Source organism: Protomyctophum bolini (genome assembly GCF_963924005.1).
Source record: "Protomyctophum bolini genome assembly, chromosome: 7".
Classification (NCBI taxonomy): domain Eukaryota; kingdom Metazoa; phylum Chordata; class Actinopteri; order Myctophiformes; family Myctophidae; genus Protomyctophum; species Protomyctophum bolini.
Genome location: NC_137868.1, coordinates 42,450,511 through 42,460,144, shown reverse-complemented (window position 1 = coordinate 42,460,144; position 9,634 = coordinate 42,450,511).

Here is a 9,634-nt window from a genome sequence, read left to right as displayed (position 1 = left end):
GAGTTAAGGTGGTTGTGATCTGCTTTGATGTGTGAAAACATGGTGTCAGCCATGAGGTCAACGTGTATAAAAAGCTCTGTTTGTTTGCAACGGCTGGTATTATTATAGACGCCCAGGTTTGCAGAGAGTGGCGTGTATATATACCCGTTTCCCCCCCCCCTTATATAAGACCATTTTGACCTGAGAACGATTCTAACAAAATGCCTCCATGTTTCTGTGTCAGTCATTCTCAAAAATGTTCATGTCAAGGACCCCGAAAGATTATATGTAATTGGCCGCCGACCCCCCCATCTGACAATATGTTGTTCCAGGGACCCCCCCCCCCCCGGAAGCAAAGATTTGAGTTAAAAACATTCGCTCTGAAAGAATATTTATTCTTTTAGCAGGCCTATACAAGCTCATAGCTCATTGTAGGCCTGCTAAAACAGCATTGTAGATCTGCTATTTTTCAATAGCTATAAAGTGTAACATTATATGCTTGAAACACCAAAAGGGGGTTCCCACCCAAAATGGGTTAAGACCTATACACAAAAGATTCTATACACAAACGCCTTCTGAATCATTCGTTCTCACTTTTTTCCAAGATTTTCCAAAAGTGTTCACAAAATAGCAGATGTACACAAAGGTTGTGTATACGTGTGCATATATATAGCTTCCCATGAAGCTCCATTTGATTGGCTCATTGGCAGATTTGAACCCGTAAACCACATGTGGGAAGGTGTTGTCCCCCCCGCTCAAACCAGAGCTGCAATGGAAACGAGGCTGTATATGGGGCGACAGAAAACGGAACGGAAAACGAGTATAGGCCACATTCAGCAAAACCTGTATACTAACAGTCAATGTGCAGAGCCACTCGATAAAGTCAGTCCAGTCCAGTCTAATCCAGTCCAGTATTGTTCCGGTGCTTGCGTGGGGACATGCAGCCTCAAAAAGGTTTACATTCTCGTATGTCTCTCCTTCTCTCTCTCTCTCTCTCTCTCTCTGACCTGGGAAAGCAATGGCCGGCACGGCGTTCCGGACTTGAAACAGGGTCCTCATCGGCTGAATTCCGCCATGAACATTATATCTATAGGAAACACCGGGGCGCCGTGCGGGTCTATATTCTCACCAGGCCTAAGAGCTCCCCCCTCCTCCTCCTCCTCCTCCTCCTCCACAACATTATCAACAACACCGACAACATTACCCACGGTGGCCATATAGTGGAGACAGGACACTCATAGTTTACCCTGCAGGAACCACCATGAGATTTAGCTTTTCTTCAACTTTTATTTTACGAGTTTGTCGAGTTTTACGAACCGCTTATACCTGCATGACTCACGGGTGGTTCTCGAAGTGTGGTCCGGTCGGTCTCCCCCCACCCCTCCTCCTCCTCCTCCTCCTCCCAGGCGTCTTTGAAGGGATTCCGGTTGTTTCCCCCCCCCCCTCCCCCGCCTGCAGCTAAACATTATTTTGATATAGCTGTAGGACGCAAAATCTCCAAAAGTGCACGGGGTCCAATGACAGGATCACCCATGTGATTGTGTGATTGACCAAAAATGGTCCCTTAAATGTCTTGTATAACTCTGAGGGAAGAGGAGAGGAGAGGGGGGGGGGGGGGGGGGGTTGGGGAGTGTCTGTGGCCCTTAATGACTATACCAAACTGCAACGGAGACGAAACAACGTTTGAGAACCATGCACTGCTCTGGTGATGGTGAAGGTGGAGGTGATGGAGGTGGAGGTGGTGGTGGTGGAGGTGGTGGAGGATGTGGAGTTGGTGGGGTGGGGTGGGGTGGGGTGCCAGGCCAGGCTCATGTGCTCATGGTCTTATGCCCTGGTTAAAAAAAAAAAAAAAAAAAAAGATAAAAAGAAAAATGTTTGTTTATTTGACATTGTCTGTCTGGGGGTCTGGAGGGTCAGTGCTGCACTTAAACTTCTTGAGAATTGCTTCATAAAATATGAATTCTCTTTAATTAAGATCCCGTGGTTCTGTGTGGTGTGTATATGTGTCCTCCCTCTCTCCCCCTCTCTCTCTCTCTCTCTCTCTCTCTGTGTGATTCCTTCTCGTGTCTTTTGGGTTACAGTATGGCAAATTGGATTATGGCGTGGACAGAACGGAGAGAAGGGGGGAAAAAGGACAGTTGTGTTACTTTGCAATAATAATACAAAAAAAACATTATAATTGCAACACTGTAATCCGCTTGGGAAAGATTAAAGAGGTGTTAATAATGCCCCCCCCCTCTCTCTCGTAATGAGGGGCTAAAGGACCCCGGAATGGATGTTCTGTTGTAAAGGTTTTTAATTGGAAATAAGAGGCGGGTTTGTAGAGGAGGGTTTTATAATATACCAAACCTTCAATTGGAGCACCTGATCCGGCAGCTATATTATGTCAACCACAATGCACTGCTGTTGAAAGGACTTACTTAAAGAAAAGTAGTAATTATGTTCAAGTGGTTTTGAAATTGAGCTTTCATGTGCTGTTGCGCGCGCGCGCGTGTGTGTGTGTGTGTGTGTGTGTGTGTGTGTGTGTGTGTGTGTGTGTGTGTGTGTGTGTGTGTGTGTGTGTGTGTGTGTGTGTGTGTGTGTGTGTGTGTGTGTGTGTGTGTGTGTGTGTGTGTGTGTGTGTGTGTGTGTGTGTGTGTGTGTGTGTGTGTGTGTGTGTGTGTGTGTGTGTGTGTGTGTGTGCGCGCGTGCGTGCGTGCTCGGGCCTCGCGCGCGCGTGTCTCCTTGTGACAGTGGTTTTCTATATACCAGCTCTGCCTCGGTCCTCCTCAGCCCCTTCAAAGTGAATTTATGGAGAAGCTCAAAGAGCGGCTTCTTTGGCTTCTTGACAGCCTGTCTCGTCTGCCAACGTGCGTGTGTCTGTGTGCGTGTGCGTGTGTGTGTGTGTGTGTGCGCGTGTGCGGTCGTAGACTATAGGCTACACTTTACGCGGGTGCGTGCATGGAAAACAGACTGCGTGTATATGTGTGCGCCAATGTGCATACACGGGCCACTTGCCCGTGTGTGAGCGTGTGTGTGAGCGTGTGTGTGTGTCAGACAGAGTACACATGTATAGGCATGCATTCCTTCCTTTGTGTGTGTGTGTGTGTGTGTGTGTGTGTGTGTGTGTGTGTGTGTGTGTGTGTGCTCGCGCGCGTGCGTGTGTCTCTCTCAGTACAGGAGTCTCGCTTCTTGACAGGGTTCCCGCTTTGATGTGGACAGCGCTATAACCTAACATAATCCACTCCCTTCTATCCCTCAAAGGCCGCCCCAGACTGCACCGGCTGCACGCCTGGCGCTCTCCTCTCCTCTCTCCCTCGACCCCTCCGGCTGTCAAAAGAACACCGGCCCGCTCCGCGTTCACGTATACCGCAGGAACATGGCCCTTTTTCTGGCTGATTGGAATGGAGTTCAGCCCCCTTAAACCATTCTGACCGGGAACCCATTTTGGTGTTGGCATCATGTCGTGCTTTAGCTATTGAAAAATAGCAGATCTACAAGCTCATAGCGCGCCACCGAGTGGCGCGCTACGAGCTTGTAGGTCTGCTATTTTTGAAAAATCGAAGAACGACTGACATTTTTAGAATCTGATCTCGGGTCAGAATGGGTTAATCAGACCAGTGTGTGTCCAGTGGAAACCTCGTATGAATCTGATCTCAGGTCAGAATGGGTTAAACCCACGCAGCGCTGCATGGGGAAAAGAAGCACTCAAATGTTTTACTTTGTTAAGTAAAAGTAGCCTATAGCAATAGTGCAATGTGGAAAGTGAAAATCCAGGATTTCAAAATTGACTTAAGGTACAGTATGGCTAGCAAAATGTATGCTAAAAAGTATAGAAAGTATATGCTCATTATGCAGAAGGTGCAGCCATTTCACAAGTTTTCAAATATATACGATATCAAAGAATCATTTGAAAATAGCAGACGGCAATCTCTCAATCTGTCGATGCGACACATTGTGTGAGCTTGTAGATTAGCTATTTTCAAATGGGCGGAAATAATGTATACCTCTTGTAATAATAACTAGTACTAAATCTATAACTAGTAACTAAAGTTTGAAAAATGATTTTAGTGGAGGAAAAGTACAACGTTTGCCGCAGAGATAGTGGAGTAAAAGTATACAGAGAATTGGAAATACTCCAGTATAGTAAAACAAAACAATACTTCAAAAGTATACCACTGGTCAAAGACGTGGGCCGGAAAACATGGCTTTTTCTTCACTGATTGGAACGGAGTTGTTAAACCCACTCGTTTGCAGAGAAACCCACCGAAGTGACATGATGCACTTGGAGCTGCAACTACACCCCGCCAAACCTCTTCGCCAAAGATATAGCCGATCTTCAAGCTCATGAGAGCTCGCCGAGCGATCATAACAAGACACGTTAAGTTGGGAACTTCTCCTTTTGGTCCGCACCCAATCGTAATGTGAAGAATGGTCCAGTGAAGAAGAAAATAAAAAGTCCATTGTGGGAGTATTGGATTGTTCTCTATATCACACTATCACTAAACATCTGCCTGTATAGGAAAAATCACACCTGTGTGAACCAAGTGGTGCAACTCCCCTCTCTCTCTCTCTCTCTCTCTCATTAGAGACACAGCACTACCCCGCTCTCCATTTCTGGCGCCCCCTACTGGTATAAATAAGTAACATACTCGTGCTCATTGACGTACACACGTACACAAACAGGTACATGGACATTGCGAGCTGGTTGTAGAAGTGGTTGCACCTCTTAAAAACCAGGGACGTGGGCAGGGAAACCAACCTACAACCTTCTATGATGTCACTGAGCATCATGAAGGTATACTGAAAGACCCGCCCACCTCAGACATCAGCAAACATTATGAAAATCTCAAAAATGTTATCGTCTGGGTGAAAATCACCCGTGTTTAGTGTTCTAGGGTTAAATAAGTATTAGGTAAAATGAAACATGGAATTTTTTTTACTCCATAAAAATCGGTCCATGACCCACAAATGGGTCCCCGACCCGCACTGTTTTGGAACCACTGTCCTACGTCATGGGAAATGGATGCGTCTGTCGGTCCGGCCTTCGTTTTACGACAAGGTGTCGGTCGCGCATGCAGCGCGAGTCCGCTCTTGGTCTGCCATGATTAACCCGTTGATATCCGAGTCAACCACTGGAGAGACGTTTCGTGTTCAGTACCGTGTTGAACTTCATCTCGTGTTTTTACATTACACATGAAGATTACATAACCTATACTATACATTGTAAGGCAAGGATTTCTTTTAAAAGTCCAGACCGAAATATTATATGCCCGTGGCTTATTATTTAATGCACAACAATGTGTAGCCGACGTTGACCCAGTTATTCATAAAATGACTGTGGAGAAAAATGTATAAACGATTGTCACCGGGAGCTAAAATAACACAAAAGACACGGATTATGAATTAATAATTGAACCCCTTTTTCCAAAGACGGCGAAAGTAGCCGCTCTACAAGCTCACAACGTTGCGCCGCATTTCGCTACACGTTGTGAACTTGTAGCTCCGTTCATTTCACTAGTTGAGAAAAGAAAGAGTAAATGTAATATTATTTTTTAACTCCTTGAAACCCGAGAATGAGATAAACGTATACCTTTGCACAGGTAGCCTTTTCACGAATGAACGAGATTTTGATTAATTGGGGATAATCCAGGAAGTAAAAAGAAAAATCCCCAAATCCCCGCACGCACGCGAGTGCCCCCGACAGCAGCCCCGCGATCGCCGGTGAACGTAGCCCAAACGGACAGTTTTTGGCTTATAAACAGCGCAGCGGAGCACCATACAGGAGTTCTGACGGACGGTATACCTATCGCGATTGTAATCAGAGCAACAGCTGCAGCCTGTAAAAACATGAAGCCCAAACTGCAGCGTGTTGGTTTATAAACACTAAACAGCGGGGCACTGACACTACATTTGTAGTTGCGTGATTTGAGCAACCGGGACTCGATACTGGGAAAGGCCACTGCACAATCTCTGACTTCCTTCACGTTATTAGCCGACCGCGACTATACACTCTACTAGAAGGAGAGCTGTTGTGAGGAAGGCGGGGCACATAATGTGTGCTGCTATGCATATAGGTATGGACTGGTGTGTGGCTGCGTGTGCTATAGCCACCACCAGGCCCCGCCAAACTTTCTCTGTATGCGTTTATAATTTTATTTTACAGACGGCATGCACGGGTGGGCGGCCGTGTTCCCCCCTTGCCTCTGGGCCCCCACGCAGTCGCCTTGTCTGCGTTGCGCTAGTAATGCCCCTGCGCACGCACGCACGCACGCCGTCTTTATTGGCATTTTGGCTCAAACGAGATGAAATGACCAAAAAAATTATGTTTTTCAGTTTAGCAAGCCTCTTTTACCAGTATTTTCACGCTGTTGAAGGCCTACAGCCATACAGCCAAAGAGTGTTCAGTTCAGTTTGAGCTGAAAGAACATGGAATGGAAGAGACAAGCAACTTGTCAACAAAAATGGAAACGCAACTTTGTGGCATTCTCAGAGGTGATGGAAGTTATTTCAAACGCGGTAGGCTATACTATGTGGCACTTCCAATCGCTCAGCTGCGTCAAAACGAGGGCTTATTTGACGGAACTGCGTTGTCAAAATCACTTGACGGAGGTTGTCATTTTGAGACCTCGTTGTTATACCCCCTGGATGGCTCCATTGCCTGTGGCTGGATCCGGTTCGTCTCAAAAGGTAAGACAGTGTTTTATAGTTTAATATGTAACACTTTCGCGCTTCATTGCTTTCCGTCGTAGGACATGAAACGCGATAGCGCAGTGCATTAATTCTGCTATAGGCTGTGATTCACCCTAAGTAATGGCTTTATCATACTATAATTCAGCCAATGTCTGTCTGTGTGAAACAGCGCGTTATCTCATCATTGCCATCACTCCCACTTTTCACACAGGCATTGACCATATGAATATGGAGGTCTTAACGGAGCCCTTTTTTCGATTTGACACATTAATGATTAATAATGATCAATATGATCCCCCCCCCCGCACCCGGGTGCGGGGGGGGGGGGGGGGGCAAATATCTCACAACGGGTAAGGGCTAGTTTCTTTAATTCTAATGACTTCATTTCTTAATAAATGTATCTACTTCTACTATATCCTATTGCCCTCTGACAGTGAGGAGGAGACCCCACGGTGAGGACGTCGCAGAGCCGTCGTCCGACACACCTCCCGCCTGACACTCCTCCCGTCTGACACACCTCATAATCCCGTTGCAAGTAAGTATAGCAGTCCATTCAACAAGCTCGTCGATGCATTGTGAGCTTGTAGATCTGCTATTTTCAAATGGCCCGAAATGTGCAGGTTGAAGTGGTTAATCCTATAGATGTTTTCTAAAAAATCTCCAGAGTATATAACTAAAGTTTTCAAATAATTGCAGTGTAGTAAAAGTGAATAATTCTGGCTCTGAGATGTATAGTGGAGTAGAAGTAAAAGTATTGGAAATTGGAAACACTCAAATACCTCCAAATTGTAAACTTAAGTACACTACTTGAGTAAATGTACTTAGTTACTTTTCCTGACAAATACCACCCCCCCCCCCCCCCCCACCCCAAACACGGGCCAATTATCGTGTTTGCACAGACGCTCGACAGAGCACGGCGAAAATGATTTGCCAATAGCGTTTGACCGAGAGGTGCAGCTCGCTCACTCACAGGCGTGCAGGAATTAAGGAGCCGTTTGGGGAGTGTAAGGAGGTGCTCAGCCACGCATACACACACACACACACACACACACACACACACACACACACACACACACACACACACACACACACGCGCGCGCCATCTTACCCAGCATGCACCTGATGAACGCTATTCCTCCTGGGTGCAGGGTGGGTGGGAGGGAGAGAGAGGGGTGTTAACCCATTCGGACCTCGAGGCCCGGTTCTCCAAGTGCCTTCTAAATCCTATATATATACACAAAGCCAGTTAAGTGCAGTATAACTATACAGGGAAATAAATTGGCCCCGATAATGGGTTTGAATGAAAGCATTTCAACATGGTCAGCCACACGAGATATCGGCAAATACGTGATATTTCAACTTTATTGTAAATACTAGAACCTCTAGTGGTGACGCATTTGACAACGTATAAGGGCAGTATAGGTATTGCACAAGAATGTATTTTCATAAAAGTATACAAAGTGTGCAGTAAATAGGACAGTGGCATGGATGCAATGTAATTGTATTTCCTATATGGCGTGTGCGTTACTATTTGTGCATGGAGTGGTTTGGTATATGGAAGACGAGGGAAGGATAACGGGACCCCCTTTTCAGTTGGGATAGAAGGATGTTCTTGAGGTCATTGTTTATCCAACCAAAACTGCACTTTCACGATATTCTTTTCATAGTCACTCAAAATAGCAGATTCACAAGCTCACAGCGATGTATGAAGTGATGTGCTGTGAGCTTTTTTGAGAACCGCACTGTTCTAAAACATAAAGGCACAATGTTATACATTTACGATCTAAAATGATGATATCCCGGTTTTAAAGGGTTAACCCCACTTTGGGCGCGAACCCCTTTTGGTGTTTTAATGATGTTATGCTTTAGCTATTGCAAAATAGCAGATCTACAAGCTCATAGGTCTGCTATTTTTTTTTAAATCGTGAAACACATCCTTGAATATATATTCGACGTCAGGCCTAAACGGGTTAAATGTGTGTTGTTGTGCTCCCTGCGCGTCCCTTTGATATTTGGCTAATTAGTCATGCTTTGTCAGTTGTGATGGGCTAATGTCTCCTCTCTCCTCTCCTCCTTAATGTCTCTCTCCATGCGTTGGGGGGGGTCTCTGCGAGCGTCCATCTAATGACGCTCTAATAAGATTGACTTACAGCGAAGAGCCTCCTCGCTCGCTGCCTCTCCCTGGATGCCCACCGTCAAGAGGTCAGTGCATGCATACTGCCCCTCCCCTATTCTGTCTGTCTGTCTGTCTGTCTGTCTGTCTGTCTGTATCTCTCTCTCGTTTACACGTGCACGCACACCTGAGTGCACAGTATTTCCCCGGAATATTTCCAGGAATAGTTTCTATTCAAAGAGCATTGCCCCGAAATACGAATAAACACTGCATGCTCATATATTGTAATATATAGTTGGCAAGTGGCCATGCTATAAAATGTAATACAATATCTTATAAATCCATGCAAGCCCTGTGGTTATTGAAATACAGCGTTTTGGGGTGTATAAAGTACGTTTTGAATTGTGCATTCATTTTCGATAACCGCACAGCTCATCACTGATTGTCACTTGAATTGTATAGGCCTATTATCGTAACTATTGTCTGTTATTGCAGTGAACCCCAGACTGTGGACCGGGGCCCACTGGTGGACTGTGTGGGTATCGCAAGTGGGCATCCAAATAATTGGGAAAAGACGTGACAGAAGGGACATTTCAACGCTGGAAGAAACTTCCGTCACTTAAAGGTTTTTCATGACATTAATTTTCATTTATTTTTATTTTTTGTTTTTCTTTTAGGTTTTATGACCTCAATGATATAAAAAAAAAAAACTGAATTTTAAACGTTCAGTGGATTTTCTGTGGTCTGGAGCTTTCTCTGGGGTTTGGAAGTCTTCTGAGCTGCAATGAAAACAGGCAAAACAGTGAAAACTGGCAAATCCCATTGACATATATGGGATTTTCTGTCTCTTACATCACAAACAGCAGGAAA